Here is a 19,931-nt window from a genome sequence, read left to right as displayed (position 1 = left end):
GTCATAGGCATATCTAGATAAATAAAGGTTGCATTTCCATCTAGAGATGCCCAGATAAATGAATCTAGATAAATATAGCATCCTTCCTTCCATTTACACTATCATATACACTCGATTCTTACTTTAGACAAATATACATTGAAATGCAGTCACCAACATCCATCAACTAGATTCAGATTGCTATAATGCTAATAACAGGGAATTGTTACAAATAGCTACCATGAATTCAGCATGCCAAACTTTACCTGGATAACAACAACTCCACCAGAAATCTTGGTAATTCTTTCATTCAAATTTTCTTTTTCGTAGTCTTGTTTTGCAACTTGCAAAGAAAATGAGAATGATATCATTGGTGAAAACCTTTGATAAAATAGGTTGATAGGGAAGTTAAATATCAAGCAAAACATATTATCATATTAAAGAAACCTTAAGTTATTTAAATTTAATGTCTGTAATTATTGTTGCATGTTCCTTCAGAGGCACATATATTCAAATTATAAACCGTGCATCAAAATTGTTTCTTTCTACACTCCTATCTTGAAAACTCACAAATAAAATTTGAGATTAATACCATCATCATGAATGATATTAATGAGGAGATCCCTCCCCACAGGGTGATGGCCACTTTACTATATATGGTGGCTATACAGAGAAAACAAGACAATAATTTCAAGCCTTGATTTGCATAAAGAAACCTATTTAAGTTATAGAGAAATTACACACCTCTATCAAGCATCTAATTTGAGACACTCTTTTATTAACACCTTCCAGAGTGCTCCCATCACCATCTATTGTTGTTGAATCCTTAGTAAGTACCACCTTGGCAACAGTACCTAGAACCTTACTTCCAACTTTATCCAAGGGAAAATCCAACTTCATCCTTGATAACAGTGCCTACACAGAGAAAGAATAAACAAAACAATATCTACATAAGATATTAGAAACTTGTGACCAAGACATGGTGGAAATATTTTATTCTCAGTACATCTCACTCAATGACAATTTATCCTATTAACATGAAAAGTTGAACTTGTAGAGAAAATCCATTATCAAATAAAGATTGTTTCCATGAAAAATGATATAGCACTGCTTATATAAACACTGCAATTTGTACTTAATCTCTTAGTTCATGTAAGTCCTTAATGTAGCTAAACTTGAAAAATAACTCTAGCGAATATAGCAATGTCAAAATGGGAAGTGTCGAATATTGTTATATTGTGAAAGATGTTACCTCAACCAATTTCGCAGTAGTACAAATTTATGAGAGTGATGAAATTTCTAATGGAAAATTGTGTCCCCTTTTCCACTCTCTGAATCCAAGAGCTTTCAAAGCACCAACATTTAATGCACCACAAAGTTTGTTCATGACAAAAGTATCCAAGGCTTCTTGTTCAATTTCCTCCGCAATGATCAAGATTGTACCCCCCACGAATGGCCTCTTCTAATATTATAATCAAGTCTCTCGAAGTTGTGATCATTTTTTCAACCAATAATAACTGCAAATTATAAGAAAATGTAAAGGTGCAAGTTCATTTACTGATCTTTGAATTTCAAAATACAAGCGAAAATAAATAGAAATTTATCAACCCTCTTCACATGCTTAGTAGTGGTCATTTTCTAAATCAAATATTATACAAATTCCAAAAATAATAGAAGGTTCATAAGGCACAGAATTTAAAATTCCATAGAAAAGTAGCACCAACCTCTATTGAACCAGAAGGATGTGCCATGAATATATGATAGATGGAGGTAATTGGGAAATAATTCTGCAACTAAGATGAGATTTTATTCTAAAAATGTTACACATGATCTCTATCCATTCTCTTTTCATTACAAGGAGCAATAACAAGTAGTAGCACAGCCAAAAAGAGCAAGAGTATTTCATTCATATCAATTATGTTGCAATTTTCATCCATGATCAAATTACATTCCCTCTACAACATACATATTGTTTTATGTACTTTTTCCCTCTTCAAGTGTCACAACACCTTTCCTTCCAACTTTACTCGCCTCTACTATTATGTTTCCTATTTCATAGTTATTACCAACACTTATTGGAGCAACATCAATTAATTCACTATCTTCAACCTGGAGAATAATGCCAATTATAGGGTGTTAAGTTTCAACATGTGTACTCCCTTACAGATAATATTTTTCCCAAATGTTTGACAAGTAACTCGTAAAAATTCTACCTTGTTGTCTTCAAGAAACTCTAGCTGACAGTTTTAAATCAACTATTCCCCTAATGAAAGTGCACCTCAACCATAGACTAAAAGCGGCTCAAATGTGTGCATTTACCTCCTTTGGAGTTCAAAACCAAGAGCCTTTACTATCTTGTCAATTCCCCTTTGTTATAGACATTTTTGGGCACTACAACCCCAAGCATGAAATGTCCATAAACCAAGGGCTCCTAAGTCCCTAAAAGTGTTGTTCTAACCCCTAAAGGAAGAAGGTCAACTAATTACAGCTTCTCCCAGAAGTTCTCCATGAAAAACTGCTCAAAACTGGTCAAAACAGGAACATTTCAGCTGCTCCATAGGCAAAGTGCATTGCATCTCACCTAAATACACTGTGTGGGTGCGTTGCATTTCAAAAAGCCCTTCTATGGGGTGCGATGGGCGATAAGTGACAAATGGCAACGTCATTCCGCGAGGTGGAGAGGTATGGAATCTTCCAGAAACTTCTCCTGTGGCACTTGCCTCTCTGAATTCGACTAAGGATGAGTAAGAGATCATCAATCTCCAAGTGGAAGCAAGAACTATCAGAGGGAAGACACTAATCAAATCACAAGCTGACTCATCTCCCTTACAGATATCTATATATGGATCCCTCATCCCAAAGATCCATAGGCTGGAATTTTGCATATTGTAAGGAATTGTTGTTGGTTTCTTGAGACAACATCAGATTTTTGGGTGATCTAAGCTTTGTATGAGGTGAAGAGGGGCTTCCTTGCTGAGAGGATGATGCTAGGTCAGAACAACTGGTTGTAACTCCCTTGGCTCTTTCTTATTTATCAATAAAAGCTATTCAAGTTTTCCTCCATACTCTTGTGTCATTTATGTTTTATGCATTTGTATGGTCAATTTACATCTGATCCTAGATTGTTTATGATTATAGATCCATTTTCTTGTATAGTGCTATGCTACTGTGATCTTACAGGTACTCTGCGAAGCTGTATGTACAAGGGAGCAAGTAGCGAAAGACTATCAAGAGAGAGAGGAATCGAACTAGGAGATTAGCGCAAGACAGAGGTTGGTCTTCTTTGTTCTTCTCTCATCTGTATTTCATAAATGAAAAACGAAAGTAGCTTTACTTTGTTTGTTTCTAAGGTAGCTATCACACCTTAGTGGGATAAGCAGTTTTGTGTAGACACTTTTCCCTGTAACAAAATGGCGACTCTGCTGGGGATGAATTAGTTTGTTTGTTTATCTTCCTTGTTTTCTATTTTATAAACTTACAGACGGAGCCTGAAGTCGAGCCAGGTAGCTTTCGAACTACATTTGCTATGTAAATGCAAAGTAGATAAATGTCACTTCAGTCAATCTCCGGGATTTGTTTATAACTTAAACAACTGATTCACAAACTCTCTGATTGCCCCTTGTGGTAGCTCTTAGAACCTCCTTAGATCTACCCCTGATTGTTGCATTACTGATTACCATTTGCTCGGCCAAACCCATGAACTGAACTGCAAACTATGACCTGGAACCCAAGCAAAGTCTCGTCTCTGGCCCAGCGCAGGTACTGTTCTGTGAATCTGAAATTTAGTGCACTTCCCGAGTGTAGTAGGTGCACTGCATTTCAAATTCCATGTGTTACAGGTGCGCTGATCAGACTATGAATTGCTCAGCTTTGGTTTCTGTGATTCATTCTTTCCAGTTCTATTCATGAATTTTGCTGCCTGTGATCAGTCTATCTCTGTTTGAAACCCCTTTTCCTTGCTGTTATTCCGCCTCCTTTGTGAAAAAAGAACTGTAAATTTTTTTGTGTATTTGTTGAGTCATTTTTAGTTCTCCTATGCAAAAATTAATTTAATCGTACTGTCGTCCTTTGATTTGAAAGTGCCGCAAGTGTCATTTTCAGTCATAGGAAAGAGTTTGGTTGCTGTAGATAGTCGATTATCTTGTTAGTATTGTATTTGGTCTGAATTTGTAATTTTTCTAGTGTCGAAAGCAAGTATTCATTTCCAAATCGTAAAGTGTTGTGATTGTCTCCATTTTTTATTTCGAAAAGAAACTTGTTAGTAATTGTCGCTTGAAAAGTAATTCAGATTTGCGCATTAGCTTTATTTTTACCATTCACATACTAAGAAAGTTGAAAACAAATACATGCATGTGCATTTGCATTTAGACTGTTTGATTGGTTTGATTTAGGACAGTGCATTTAGAGTGTGCTCTTTGCTCTTTGTGAAAGAATACTATCTCTCTTTCCTTAGTAGCTAGGATTTTCATTGCACAAAGAAGATAAAAGATTGTTTATCATCTGACATTGCATTTTAGGAATTATACATCTACATCTCGCGGTGAACCTGAAAGGAAAATTTCTTAAACAAGATCAACTATAAAATAAATTCAATGAATCTAACAACGCTTTGGAACCTAACGCACAACATTTAGAAGTCTAGGCTAGAGACGTATTCTAGCGTCATAAAGCCTGGTAACTGTTGTTCTCACTGATGGTTGGGTGATTCCTCCACTTTGAGACGATAAGTACCGGTACAGACTTGTGCTCCCACGTACCGTCGAGTATATTTTGGGAGACCACAATAGGCTTAATCCTTTATCCATAGGAAGCGGTGTCTGCCGCCCTATCGATCACAATGCATTGAACACAGCATTTGGGAAGATTGACTATCGTACTGTAAAAAGTATTCTATAGTTTTGCGATTGCTTTGGTAATCCCTCTACCTAGATTTCCAGAGTAGTCCCTTTCGTTCCTTTTCAGACTCCTTAACGGAAAAGGTCCATCTGAGCACTTGTCACTTCAGGCTCATTAAAAATCGAAGGCGACTAGAGTCATCTTTTGTTTTTTCTTGACTCTTAGAAAATGAAAAAACAAGTTGTGTCAAAGCGTCTAAAATTTATTTTAAACGGAATAATCATCACCCTTTCCTACGTTGATCTTAGGTTGAGAAAATGGAACTTACCAACCAAGGAATTCCCCTTGGAGGAAATCCTAGTCCCTTCTCCTCTTTGGGAGATGTTGGTGCACCCCATATGGCCACATTGTCGCTTCCAAGATTCACAATTGGCTTGCCCGTATGGCTCTTCTCAACCTCTATCATTCAGAACACCGCAATTCCTGAGCAATCGAGTCAGCAACTGGACGAATCCAGAGTTACCCACCAACCTTCTACTTCCTCCAATTATTCCTCTCCTCCTTCCTCTTTGCTTGATGGGGCTGGTAAAGCCCAAAATCAAGTGTCTGAGAAGAAGAAGGAAAAGAAGAAGAAAGAGAAGAAGAAGAAGGAGCCAAAAGTGAAAGGGGGCAACCAAGCATCGTCTAGCGAAAATCCACACACAACACCGACCAGGCGTAAATTGCCATGTGTCATTTGCAAAGGAGACCACTATCATAGAGATTTTCCCTGCATCCCTCAGATCTTAAGGGACTGGTCTCCTTGTTTGCACAACCCGGTGTCTTCAACCTCTAATGATCATGTTGAAAGCACACCGTCGACTAGTGAAAGTGAAGCCCCAGGACAAAAAGGAAAATATAGATTTCCTTGTAAACTATGCGAAGGCGATCATGCCGTCCACCATTGTCCCTTCTTAGACGAGGCTAAAAGAGTTTTGGATGATCGTTCGGTTTCACCGTTATGACTTCCTCCTGGATATAAAAAACTCTTGTCGAGTCCATCACTAGTTCAAAAGCCGGCTGACTTGCCCAGGTGGTTGGCCGAAGCATCTATCATTGAAGACAAACCATCTGAACCCATACCAGACGAAAGTCAAAAGGTCAAGGTGGCAGTTGAACCGATCTTGCCTTCAGAGATTCCATCTTCAGATGATACAATCGCAGAAGAGAATAAGGATGACACCGTCCAAATTATTTTCGTAATTACAGACTCCGATGAACATGGGGGAAATATACCCGTTCCTTTACCACATGAAGGAAGTTCATCAGAGTCGTACCCGGCCGTCGATTCGGTCCCACCTCCAAGCAACCTAGTTGTTTCCTTCGACTGGAATCAACTAGGCAGACCCCGTTTACTAGCTAGTGTACCATTCTGAATCATTGCTCAAGTATATAGAATGGTTATGGCTGGTACCATCATAGATGAAGGGGATTCTATGAGTATCCTTTCCTCGACTGCTTGGAAAGCGCTTGGTTCACCATCGCTTTTGCCTGAGATGATAAATCTAACAGGCTTTGACAAAGGAACTAGTCGACCGTTAGGGATCCTTCCCAATGTGCCCATAACATTGAGAGGGAAAACCGTTCACATGAACGTAATGGTACTTCAAGGACCCCTGGATTGTAATCTACTCCTTGGACGAGACTATATTTATTGCATGGGAGCCATTGTCTCATCACTCTTTAGAGTGATGTGTTTTCCGCACGAAGGAAGAGTGGTCAAGCTCGTAGACCAGCTTTCATTTCCCGGATCACACAGAGCAAATAGTCATATGCCATCCCTGAATGGTCTTTTCACACAAAGAATGTCTCATCAATCTCCAGTCCGCCCACCTGATGAGCACGAGTGATTCAGGGGACATGACTGAAACCCAAGGGGCATGCACCCTGGTCTGCTTTGGCAGGGAAACTTCGGGTATAGGGTAGGTTTCCGCAAGAGATATATGACTAGGCTGTACTCTCATCCGTGATTGGAAGAGGGAGTTAGACTGGAATAAGATTCTCTTGTCAAAGTTATGTGAGTGGATTGTCTCACCTTTGTCTATTTCGGTAGACATCACCGAAGAAGTGTTTTGTTTGCGCTGTGAATAGAACAATCTTTGGTAACCCGAAAGAGGTAGACCTTTCCTGATAAAACAAATGTTTTGTTGGAGATTTGAAAGGTGACCTTGAAACTCTGTTTTATACCTGGGGGCATGCAAACCTTTTTGCGTGCAAGCGAAGAGAGACTATTTATTTTTTTAATTTTATAGGTCCTCTAACCCTTTAAACTCGTAGGATTGGTTGTTTCCTAACTTGCATAAAGAAAGGATGTGGGGCAAAATGCTAAAAATTGTCGTTTTCATATATGAGACATTCTTATTATACGACTGGATTAATAGAGCAGTTTTAGCACATAGTTCAATCTCGTTAAAAAATAAACATAAGTCATGAGCAAATGTTTCCCCCAGCGTTTAAGCTCAATAAAAAAAATGAACCAATTCCCCGTAAATAACCATCGTGAATGTAGTACTTCAGCCTTTAAAGCCTTGGTCATGTTCTCATCATCACCTCCATTCTGTATTGGCCGATCATTCACCTCCATTTGATTTTTTTACCCCTTTTGAGGAACAGCTGCGAAGAGTGATCTCACTAGCCATCCTTGTAACACTGTCGTGATTGGAAAATTCCAAACCTTACCTGGAATCAGCTGCTACCTGATTTTATCACTCGTTCCTCAAGAGACGAGTCTCCTTTAAGCTCTTTTGAACTGAATCATAAAATATGAAAAGATTGCCAAGCCATTGGCCTCTCCAGCTCGTTAAAGGGACCGGAAGTGCTATCCCTTCTTTAGATTTTATTCTTTTTGGACCTGAGGGATTATTACACAAAAATAACGAGTGCTTGTTTTGTTCGGCTCGTTAAAAGTATCGAAAATTCCTCCCTTCTGTATTGTTTTTTACTTTTTCGGACTTAAGGGATTAGATGACGAAAAAGGAATTTTGGAGTTTGATTTACGTTCCTTTTCAGACTCTCTAAAATTGAAAAGGACCGAGTTATCTTTGTCGTTAAACTCGTTAAAACTTAATAGCGACAAACTTGTCCATAGCAGACAAGAATGAGTTTCACTATCGCTAGACTCGTTAAAACATAGCGATGGGTTTGACCGAAGGGAAAATTATAGAACAAGCATATGTTATCCTCCTCAAGCTTGACAAAAATAAAGAGGTACTGGTCAGCAATGACTGGGGAAAATTGGGAAGAAAACTTGAAGAAACTTCGTTGGTAGCAAGTCGCTCTTTAACATGACACTTTCACTCCGCATCCAAGTCGGGTTGGGTTGTTTCATTCACCAGTCACATCACCATGGTCCCATCACACCATCCATATTTGGGGTTAATGCTACCAATCCATCACGTTAGTTTCACCAATATGTTCAAGAGAAGTCATTTAGAGAATTCACCTGTGTCTCACCCGCTATAATACATTTACACTCCATTCTTTCATGACCGCCACCCTGAACCTTATGTCATCAGATCGTTTTCACCTCCATTAAAATCATTTGCTCCGTTCCATGTCATTGATTTGGGATTCATTAAGGCCCTCCTGTGACGGATCGCTTCTTGTCGACATCAGCTCATTATCCAAGAAGTCAGTCTAGGAACACCCCGTTCAGTACTTTGAAGCTTGCATGCCTCAATGGCAAGTTTCTCATTTCCGGCGACAGGTTTACATCAATGACCTTCGACCGGAAGATTTTGCGTGGTGTTCAACGCCAAGTCCTTTATTCACACCACGTGAATTGTACTGCAGTACCTTGAGGTCCATTGTCATTATCGGTGATTCCTCTCGCGCCTATTAACAGCTTACATCATTGGCTGGTAATCAGGCGATGTCTTTCCATGTTCGACTCCATAACATCTCTCACATGGATAGACTTGTACTTCGAGTGAAGATCGAACGAGACTGAAGACCCCGGACCTAGTATCATCCATCTGGGCTACGATATATATTCAGGGAAATAAAGACATCAAATGTACATTATTGTTGCACAGATAATCATCCAATCAAAGGGATGATGACTATACCAGAATCATCAGTCTACACTCAGACGATTGCCTGTCCTATGTACATGAAAATGAATTTATAAAGCTGAGCATGGGAATGCCCGCCTCAGCTAGATCATGAAAATATTATGAAGATAATGTATTGTATTGTATCTTATTATAGGTCTCCTCCCAGCTTGAAAGAACTTCGGATCCTCATAATAAAGCATTTCACCCAACGTCAAAAGATTAACGACCTCATGCTTTAGGGGGCGACTATTATAGACATTTTTGGGCACTACAACCCCAAGCATGAAATGTCCATAAACCAAGGGCTTCTAAGTCCCTAAAAGTGTTATTCTAACCCCTAAAGGAACAAGGTCAACTGATTACAGCTTCTCCCAGAAGTTCTCCATGAAAAACTGCTCAAAACTTGTCAAAACAGGATCATTTCAGCTACTCCATAGGCAAAGTGCGTTGCATCTCACCTAAATACACTTTGTGGGTGCGTTGCATTTCAAAAAGCCCTTCTATGGGGTGCGATGGGCGAGAAATGACAAATGGCAATGTCATTCCACGAGGTGGATAGGCATGGAATCTTCCAGAAACTTCTCCTATGACACTTGCCTCTCTGAATTCGACCAAGGATGAGTAAGAGATCATCAATCTCCAAGTGGAAGTAAGAACTATCAGAGGGAAGACACTAATCAAATCACAAGATGACTCATCTCCCTTACAGATATCTATATATGGATCCCTCATCCCAGAGATCCAGAGGCTGGAATTTTGCATATTGTAAGGAATTGTTGTTGGTTTCTTGAGACAACATCAGATTGTTGGGTGATCTAAGCTTTGTATGAGGTGAAGAGGGGCTTCCTTGCTGAGAGGATGATGCTGGGTTAGAATAACTAGTTGTAACTCCGTTGGATCTTTCTTGTTTATCAATAAAAGCTATTCAAGTTTTCCTCCATACTCTTGTGTCATTTATGTTTTATGCATTTGTATGGTCAATTTACATCTGATCCTAGATTGTTTATGATTATAGATCCATGTTCTTGTATAGTGTTATGCTACTGTGATCTTACAGGTACTCTGTGAAGCTATGCGTACAAGGGAGCAGGTAGCGAAAGACTATCAAGAGAGAGAGGAATCGAACTAGGAGATTAGCGCAAGACTGAGGTTGGTCTTCTTTGTTCTTCTCTCATCTGTATTTCATAAAGGAAAAGTGAGTGTAGCTTTACTTTGTTTGTTTCTAAGTTAGCTATCATACCTTAGTGGGATAAGCAGTTCTGTGTAGACACTTTTCCCTGTAACACCCTTGTAATTTGAATAGGATTTTCTCCAGCTGCAACAAACTGAACAGGCTTATGATTCAGATTCTTATCCACAAATCTTTAAAAATACAAGCTAGATTTATCTGTTGGGTTTTTCCTAACTAGGTCATACCAATTGATAACATGATCACAATTTCATCTTCAACCAGGCTATTTTTCCACTCAAATACTATCTTGATCCTTGTGAAGCCTTGAAAATTCACAAAATAAATAACTAAACAACAACCACCAAAAGGGCCAATAAAAATGAATAAATACTTAAGCCAGTAATAGGGACAAATAAATTACCTTTACACCTTAAGCTATTAAACCTTGCACAAGTACAACAGATGTGGTAGTTCTAACACCTGCTAAATCATTTGTCTTTGCTGCAACCTGTCTTACCAACTTGGCCCCAATATTTTCAACTGGGTCCTCTAATTCAACCTGTCAGAAGCAAGGTGCAACATTGAAAAGCATTAACTAGACTGGATTAACTAGACAAGAAATAAAAATTTAACTTGACTCATCAACATTTGGCACACAAGTATTTTTTTCAACTGTTTAAAGTGTCATTCATTACTCTACTATGGCTACTCCATAGACTAGGTACATCCTCAAAAGATAAATATGTTTTCTATGACCTGTGAGAATTTTTCCTTCCAGCTCTAAGACAGTAAGACATTTAGGCAAGGAAAACTAATATAGAACATAAAAAATTTACAACCCACATCTTCAATTTACCTCGTTAGCTACTGTCACACCATCATTGATAATCTTCAGAGAACCATACCTTCTCTCCAAAACAATATTTCTGCCCTTCGGACCAATGGTGACTCCGACAATATCAACAAGCTTTTTGACACCTGCCTACAAGACAATTTGAAAATATTTTCAGTAGGTGCACAACAAAATGCTGGAATATATGTCATACCAAGCCTACATACAAACCACACATTAACATCAAAGGTATATGGACAAGGAAAGATCTACCACAATAAAGTTTTATGTGAAAAGAATCTTCCTTTAGATGGAATTTGTTTTCTCTGACCTACATTTTTTTTGTCACTGACCCATCTTGGTTGAATTACAACTTTGTTGCCGTATATCTTGGATTGACTACCCTCTCTCTGCTCCGTAATCTCGCGGTCTGCCTTCTACATAAACGATTAGAGGAGATGGGGTAAAAAGTAACAAGAGAAGACAATTTCCTGGCATTTTTGTCAGATACTGCACCCAACTTCCTCTTCTTTCCAATGTTACCCAATGAGGTAGAGTGGCAACTATTGTCATATTACCTATAGCATATGCCATCTTCCTTTATTCGGAATAGAGACTTACAATATCTTCATATTAGCTATCTCACAAACATGAATTCCATCTAGATTTAATTCATATTAGCTATCCAATTGGCCATATAAATTTAATTCACCACTGCTGTGCACAAACAATACTTCATATGCGAGCACCAAATATTGAAGGATCTATTAGGACATAAAAGTTTTCTCTTGAGCCCTCACTAATTTGACAGTTTTTCTAGAGTGAGTGTTTCCTTCTGATTCGGTAGTGCCTTTAGTTTCGATATTTTGGGCATTCACATGGAAACTTAGGAACCTAGGTTGTGTTCCTAGATGACCCAACATGCTTTTGGAACCCTTGGAATTCACCCAGCTTCACGACAAATGTTTAAGGCAAATCTGCCCAAATTGACAAAACTGTTTTTTGTTAGAAAATTATAAATTACAGAGCAATGGAACACATAGAATATTGCATAAATATAAACACAGAAAACGTATAAAACTAGAGAGACATAGATATACGTGGTTCACCCATTTTGGGCTACGTCTGCCTAGAATAGCCAGTCCTTGAGACACAACCTATGGTAGATCCACTGTAATATCCTCTGTTTTATCTCATATCCTCACCTCTCTGTTTCTCGCTTGAAGAATACACATCTATTACACAGCCTCAATACAATGCCCTCATACAACGAGAGGGGGTGCCTTCTAGGGAAAAAAACCCTAAACTAAACATAAGTTCTACCGTCAGAGCATCCACCTAATGAACGGCCGAGATTGAGTACAAATTACTATACTTTTACAAGGAAATTTAACATTTGTTTTTAGCTTCAGGGGCGCTGCCCCCGAAACCCCCACCGGGGGACCGCTGGTCCCCGGACCCGCTAGCCGAGGGGGATGGAGCCCCCCGAACCCCCATGGGGGGCACAAGTCGCCCCCGCACCCCCCCGCATGGAGGGGTATACAAACTTCCTGGGGTATACATCTGGCTGAAACAAAGACATCTAAATAATCATGGTCCACACCCAACAATCTCCCACTTAGAGAATGATTGTAGCAAATCCATCACTGCTTCATTTGTTGGACAATGACTCCTCTTTGGACCTGGTTGTTTCTCATCTTCATCGTCACGCTTGAAGATGAATTGAAACTGAGCATATTCTCAGTTTCTCCCTAGTTACAACTTTTGTTAGCATATCTGCAGGATTCTAGCTAGTGTGTATCTTTTCCAGCTTCAACTCTCCATCTTCCAACATTGATCGTATCAAATGGTACTTGAGTTGTATGTGTTTAGTACTGGAATGAAATGCTGAGTTCTTTGTAAGATGAATGGCACTTTGACTATCACTGTATAACGTGCCCATATCATGCTCCTTACCCAGTTCACCAATAAACCTTTATAACCAAATCATTTCTTTACTAGCCTCTGTAGCAGCAACATACTCTGCATCTGTTGTTGAAAGTGCAACAACACTTTGGATTTTTGAAACCCAACTGACAGTTGTTCCACCTGCAGTAAATACATATCCTATAGTGCTCCTCTTGTTATCTCTGTCACCTGCCATATCTGCATCAACATATCGCTCTAGAGAAATGTTTGAACCACCAAAGCATAATGCTTGATTTGTGGTACCTTTCAAATATCTGAGAATCCATTTCACTGCCATCTAATGTTCCTTTCCTAGATAGTTCATGTACCTGCTTACAACTCCCACTGCATGTGCAATATCAGGCATTGTGCAGACCATTGCATACATTAAGCTTCCAACTGCTGATGCATATGGATCTTTAGACATATAATCCATGTCTTCTTGGGTCTTTGGGCACATTTCCTTACTAAGTTTGAAATGGCTAGAAAAAGTTGTACTAACGGGTTTTGCATTGTGCATATTAAATCTTTTCAACACCTTTTGTATGTACTCATTCTAAGACAATGTTAATTTGTGATTTTTCCTGTCTCTTGTTATTCCCATACCAAGGATTTGTTTTGCAGCTCCCAAATCCTTCATTGCAAACGAATTTGCCAATTTTCTTGTATTTTAGTAACCAGAGAACCCACGGTAAAAACCATTTTTTGTCAATGTTTCAAATCCCAACAGGGATCCATCATCAAGACTATTTTGAATGTTGATAGAAGAAGAGCTCAATTGCGAGATTTAAATACTTATGAGGTGAGCTGTTTTGTTTTAAGTAAGAATGAAGGTCAGCTACTTAATAATTAATTTTATCCAAATATTTAGGTTTTTTGTTAAATTTCCAATTTTCTCTTGAGAACATTTATTTCCTGCATGTTATACCTTACAACAAGCATGTCATATACATAAAATAACAAAATAATATAGTTTCCATCATTTTGCTTTTTCAGATAAGCACAATGATCAGAGTGACATCTAGTATAACCTTGTTCAGACATAAACTTGTCAAATTTTAGATACCACTACCTTGGACCCTGTTTTAAGCCATACAAGCTCTTCTTCAACCTGCACGCTAGTTTCTCCTTCCCTTTTACCTCATATCCTTGTGGTTGTTGCATATATATATCTTCCTCTAAATCCCCATGGAGAAAGGTTATCTTTACATCTAACTGCTCAAGATGCAAATCTTCAATTGCTACTAGACTTAAATAGTTTTGATTGAAGTCATTTTAAAAACGGGAGAAAATATTTCATCAAAATCAATACCTTTCTTCTGTGCAAACCCTTTCACCACAAGTATAGCTTTGTACCTTTGTTTTCCTCCATATTCTTCCTTCATCCTGTAAACCCATTTATTCTTCAATGTAGGTTTTCCTGTAGGCAACCTAACTAAGTCCCAATTCTGGTTATGCATTAAGGAGTCCATCTCTTCTTCCATGGCTAGCTCCGACTTCTTCCTGCTTTCAACCTGCATTGCTTCTTCATAACATTCGGGTTCACCAAAATCAGTCAACAATAAATAATATAATGAAGGAGAGTATCCTTCAGGGGGTATACTTATCCTGGTAGATATTCTAACACCAATTTCAGGTGTTTGGGGTGCCTGTTGCTGTTGTGGTGGTTGTTTTTGTTGTGGTTGTTGATTATTATTATTTTCAGGAACCTTTACTTTTTCAATGATCTCATCAAGAACTCTGTATTCCTTGTTTTCTTTTTCCTGTTTCTTTTCTTGCAACTGATTCTTATACAAGATCTTTTCATTGAATATTACATCTATGATCCTAATGATTTTGTGATTTTCATAATCATATAAGTGATAACCAAAGTCATTAACACCATATCCAATAAAGATACATTTCTTTGATTTTTCCTCAATCTTTGTTCTATTTTCTTTATTAATATGGACAAAGGTCTCACAACCAAAAGGCTTTAAAAAAGAGTAGTTTACCTTTTTACCTTTCCATGCTTCCTCTGGAACACCACCATCCAAGGAACTTGAAGGCCCTCTATTTATTAGATAAACAACAATATCTACAACATTTGCCAAAAATTGTAAAGGCAATCCTGCATGCAATCTCATGCACCTTGCACGCTCCATGATTGTTCTGTTCATCCTTTCTGACACACCATTTTCTTGTGGTGTTCTTGGAACTGTCTTCTCTCTGTGAATTCCATGCTTTGAATAGTACCTATCAAACTCTTTGCTACAATATTCACTTCCATTGTTTGATCTGAGACACTTCAATTTCTTTCCTGTCTCAATCTCAACCAAAGCTTTCCATTTCTTGAAAGCATCGAATACATCAAATTTGTTCTTAATACAATAAATCCAAGTTTTTCTAGTTGCATCATCAATAAAAGTAACATAATAACGAGAGCCACCGAGAGATGATACCTGAGCGGGTCCCCATACATCTGTATGCATAAGCTCTAATTTTTTGCTCTTCTTTTCTTTCCCAACTCTGAGAAATTTGATTCTCTTCTGTTTTCCATAAATGCAATTCTCATAGAAGTCCAAATCAACATTCTTCAAACTCGGAAACAAATTCCTTGAGTGAAGAATCTTCATCCCCTTCTCACTCATGTGTGCGTGCTTATGATGCCATAATGTTGCATCTGCTCCTTTGGAAGTTAAAGCATTAACAGAGTTAGAAATACCATTGCATAAATACAATGTACCAAGATTTTCGCCTTTCGCTATTACCATGGCCCCTTTGGTGACCTTCCAAGCTTTATCTATGAAAGTTGTCACACAACCTTCACCGCCTAACTGCCTTGATGAAATCATATGTTTCTTCAGATCTAGAACATGCCTTACCTTCTTTAGTAGTCATTGGTTTCCATTCTGGTGTTTTACAAGAACCTTACCCATTCCAACAATTTGACAGGGTTTATCATCACCCAAATGGACTTGTCCAAAATCTCCTTGAACATAGTCATGAAAATATTTCTTATTAGGTGTGGCAAGGAATGAGGCCCTTGAAGCTACCACCCAAGAATCAGTAATATTTTCGAAAGAAAGAATCAAATCATGTTATAACACCTCACCTGTCACATTTGCTTCATTATTGTTTTCTTGTTATGCATCTCCTTCTTTTCCCTTCTGAGATCTACAGTTTTCCTTTAGGGGTCCTTTCTTTCCGCATTTCCAACACACTATCCCCAATCTAGACTTGGATATGCCTTTCCTTGATTTACTACGATATCCTGAGCTCTTTCCTCTTTCCATTTTTCTTCCCCTAGAATTTGCACTTAAAGCATTACCTGATGTCTCGCTGGAGCTTTTCCGTTGCATTTCCTCGCCAAGGATAGCACCAACAACATCATAAAACTTTAAAGTACTAGATCCAGAAATAGAGTTACTAATGGCCATTACTAAACCATTCCAACTTTCTGGCAATGAGCACAAGAATAACAGAGCTCTAACTTCATCATCAAATTTTACCCCTATAGAACTTAAATGACTTTTAATAGTATTAAAATCATTTAAATGGTCTGCAACAAATCTACCTTCAGACATCTTCATATTAAATAATCATTTCATAAGAAATACCATGTTTGAGGCTGAGAGTTTTTCATATAGTTTTGCCAATGCCTTAATCAAACCCTCTTTCGTTGTTTCCTTCGAAATGTTGAAGGCGACCGATGCTGTAAGGCACAATCGTACTATTTCTAGTGCCTTTCTATCGAGAAGGTTCCATTCTTCATCTGTCATACCCATCGACATCTTTGTTTTTCTGCCCAATGGTAGGTACATATATTTCTAATACAGATAATCTTCCATCTGCATCTTCCACAGCGAGAAGGTTTGGCCATTAAATTTATCAACCCTAAACTTACCATCTTCCGCCATTGCTCCCACTTGAATGAGGAACCCTTCTTTCCTACGAGTTTATCAGCCAAATAGACCTTCGTCTCTGATACCAGTTGTTAGAAAATTATAAATTACAGAGCAATGGAACACATAGAATATTACATAAATATAAACATAGAAAACGCATAAAACCAGAGAGACATAGATATACGTGGTTCACCCAATTTGGGCTATGTCCACCCCGAACAGCCAGTCCTTCCTTTCTATTATCCAGCAAAATGAAGAGACACAACCTACAACAGATCCGTTGTAATATCCTTCGTTTTCTCTCACAGTCTCACCTCTATGTTTCTTGCTCGGAGAATACACATCTATTACATAGCCTCAGTACAATGCCCTCATACAAAGAGAGGGGGTGCCTTCTAGGGCAAAAAGCCCTAAACTAAACATAAGTTCTACCATCAAATCATCCGCTTAATTAATGGCCCAGATTGACTAGAAATTACTATACTTTTACAAGGAAATTTTACATTTATTTTTAGCTTCGGGGGCGCTACTCCTAAAACCACCACCGGGGGACCGCTGGCCCCCGAACCCCCCATCCGAGGGGTATGGACCCCCTAGAACCCCCGCGGGGGGGGGCAAGTCCCCCCCACACCCCCCCGCGTGGTGGGGTGTACAAACTTCCTGGGGTATACATCTGGCTGAAACAAAGACATCTAAACAATCATGCTCCACACCCAACAATCTCCCACTTGGAGAATGATTGTAGCAACTTCACCGCTGCTTCATTTGCTGGACAATGAATCCTCTTGGGACCTGGATATTTCTCATCTTCATCGTCATGCTTGAAAACCAATTGAAACTGAGCATATTCTTAGTTTCTCCCTGGTTACAACTTTTGTTAGCATATCTGCAGGATTCTGGCTAGTTTGTATCTTTTCCAGCTTCAACTCTCAATCTTCCAACACTGATCGTATACTTCCCCTCGCACCATCCCCCGCATGGAGGGGTGTACAAACTTGCTGCGGTCTACATTTGGTTGGAACAAAGACATATAAATAAGCATGCTCCACACCCAGCATTTTTAATACTTTTTTCCATAAAAGAGTAACTTTGGGAGCAATTTACGAGAAGGTGGTGATGAAGTTTGAAAAAATAAAACATGAGTTTTTCGGGAACATGCTGATTTGCAAAAACCTCTTTCATCTTTTCAACAGGTGTCACGTTTTGGAAGATTCGAATGGCTCTCTGAAGCCTAGTTTTCAGAAAATCCGAAGATTTATTTTTTTTCTATTTTTATAAAAACACCTAAGTGTGAACTGATGGTTATGGAAATATCCAAGTGTCAAAGAGCATTGGCAAAGAGCATCGACGTCAGTGATAATTGTTCAAAAATTGCACCCATGAGGTCCTAGTTTCTATGTCATCATTGATATCAATAGAAATTTTTTATTGACAATAATACTATGACACTAGAGCATTTCTTATGCTATAGGAATAAATTGCTACATTCATGGACATTTGAATTAGATTGTTTAGTGATCCTGGTGGATCTTAACTGCAAACAAACAAAAAATCAAACAAATACCATATCAGAGCCAAAGGATTTATTTTCAAGGGAATTTGTATTAGGTGTTTCAATTTGTATTTTTCAATTCATTTGGACAGGACGGTACACAATGGACAAATGTACCGCAGAAAAAAATGGAAAGGTTGTCAGTTATAGAAATCTTTTTCAAACACCCTAGTCATCGTTTATGGTTGAGGATATTCCATACTTTATATAGGACACTCTCCAATTTGCAGGTAGATCCTACTATCAAATAATTGTGAGACAACATGATTATTTTCTTTTAAAAACCATTACCATTAAATGGGAAAAACATTGCAATTGTTTAACAAGTAAGAAAGTTAAGGTCGACAAGATTGTAAAGTTCATTCCTGTGTTATGGTTTTGGAGGATGGAACCTGAAGAAATTAAGTTCTCTTCTACTATTTATAATTTCACTTGATTTCGGTGATAACAGATTTTTGTTATGCTTGTCACTACTAGTCATGCTTTCAAACTATAAGTTGGAAATTTCAGGCAGCCTGTATCCAATGCGAGGGATTATTAGAAAAACTCGATGATGTTTCACGTACTACTATCATAATGGTTTACATAATGAACTATAGATAATTTCCTCAAAAGAATTGGAACAGAATAATGATAGGAATAGAGAAAGTGAGGCCTTCTTAGATAATGAATCTATGGAGGAATATAATCTCATTCCAGAAAAGTTTGCGGTTACTATTAATGATGAATGCCTATAAACATCTCGTAAGCATCATTATGAAAAATTAGTCACCATCCTTGAGACTTATGTTCTATATGATTCGAACATTGGAGATTGCCAACAAATGAGTGATTTTTTGTCTCCTTTTGTTGCATTAATAGGTGATGACAATGAAGCATTTTTCTGCTCTATATACGCTATACGCATGGCATGTGATGTTTTTAGATTGAATGAGGTGGCAGAGTATTCTAAGGCAGGGGTCAACAAATTTAGGGCTATTGTAGATATTCAAGAACTAAATTTGATTATTTCATAGGTAAATGGCAAAGTAGTCAAATAATAAGAGATTAATAACAACTGGAAGAGGTTTTGAAAGAAAGGAAACAACAATTAAAAACCAGATCCAAATTTAGTGGCATCAATCTAGTTCTTTAAGGAATGAAATCAATAGTTCCAGATTTCAAGAGCATTTGAGATTGCATAAAGTCTAGTGGTTCCTGCATACTATGGTAATCACACTAGTGGTGACTACTGTATACAACCACAATCGCACTAGCCATGCCTATTGTATACTATTTTGTTTGAAGTCTGTATTTAGGTCAAAAAGCATTACAACTGCCCCAAAAATGTCACGGACTAGGTGGGGTAAAAGGGACCTATAAGCCAATTAAACAACTAACCACGAACAGAAGTTCAATTACTTGACAACAAATGAATTCCATTTGGCTGACTTGCCGCACCAGGGGGTGCTCTTTTATCAAAATCAACCAAAATTTGCACCATAATATTGGCCTTAACAACTAATTCGCACCTCCAAGAGAAGTGAATCCTCGGGGTAGCCTAGCATGGGAACGTCATCATCCCTAAGCCACAACCCCATTGGCATGTCTCAACTAGTACTATCACGAGCACCTACATCATCCCTACCTATAA

At 38.3% G+C, this 19,931-nt stretch overlaps 1 pseudogene; it reads right to left on the bottom strand.

The window, feature by feature from the left end:
* Window positions 1-215: 215 nt before the first annotated feature.
* Window positions 216-11,506, bottom strand: LOC149207092 (chaperonin 60 subunit beta 2, chloroplastic-like; annotated as a pseudogene).
* Between the last annotated feature and the right edge of the window lie 8,425 nt (window positions 11,507-19,931).

This window comes from Pinus tabuliformis, chromosome 1_2 (assembly GCF_031772625.1).
Source record: "Pinus tabuliformis cultivar Carrire ecotype Pingquan chromosome 1_2, CPIR1, whole genome shotgun sequence".
In the NCBI taxonomy this organism is placed as follows: domain Eukaryota; kingdom Viridiplantae; phylum Streptophyta; class Pinopsida; order Pinales; family Pinaceae; genus Pinus; species Pinus tabuliformis.
This window is presented reverse-complemented; position numbering and strand designations above follow the sequence as displayed.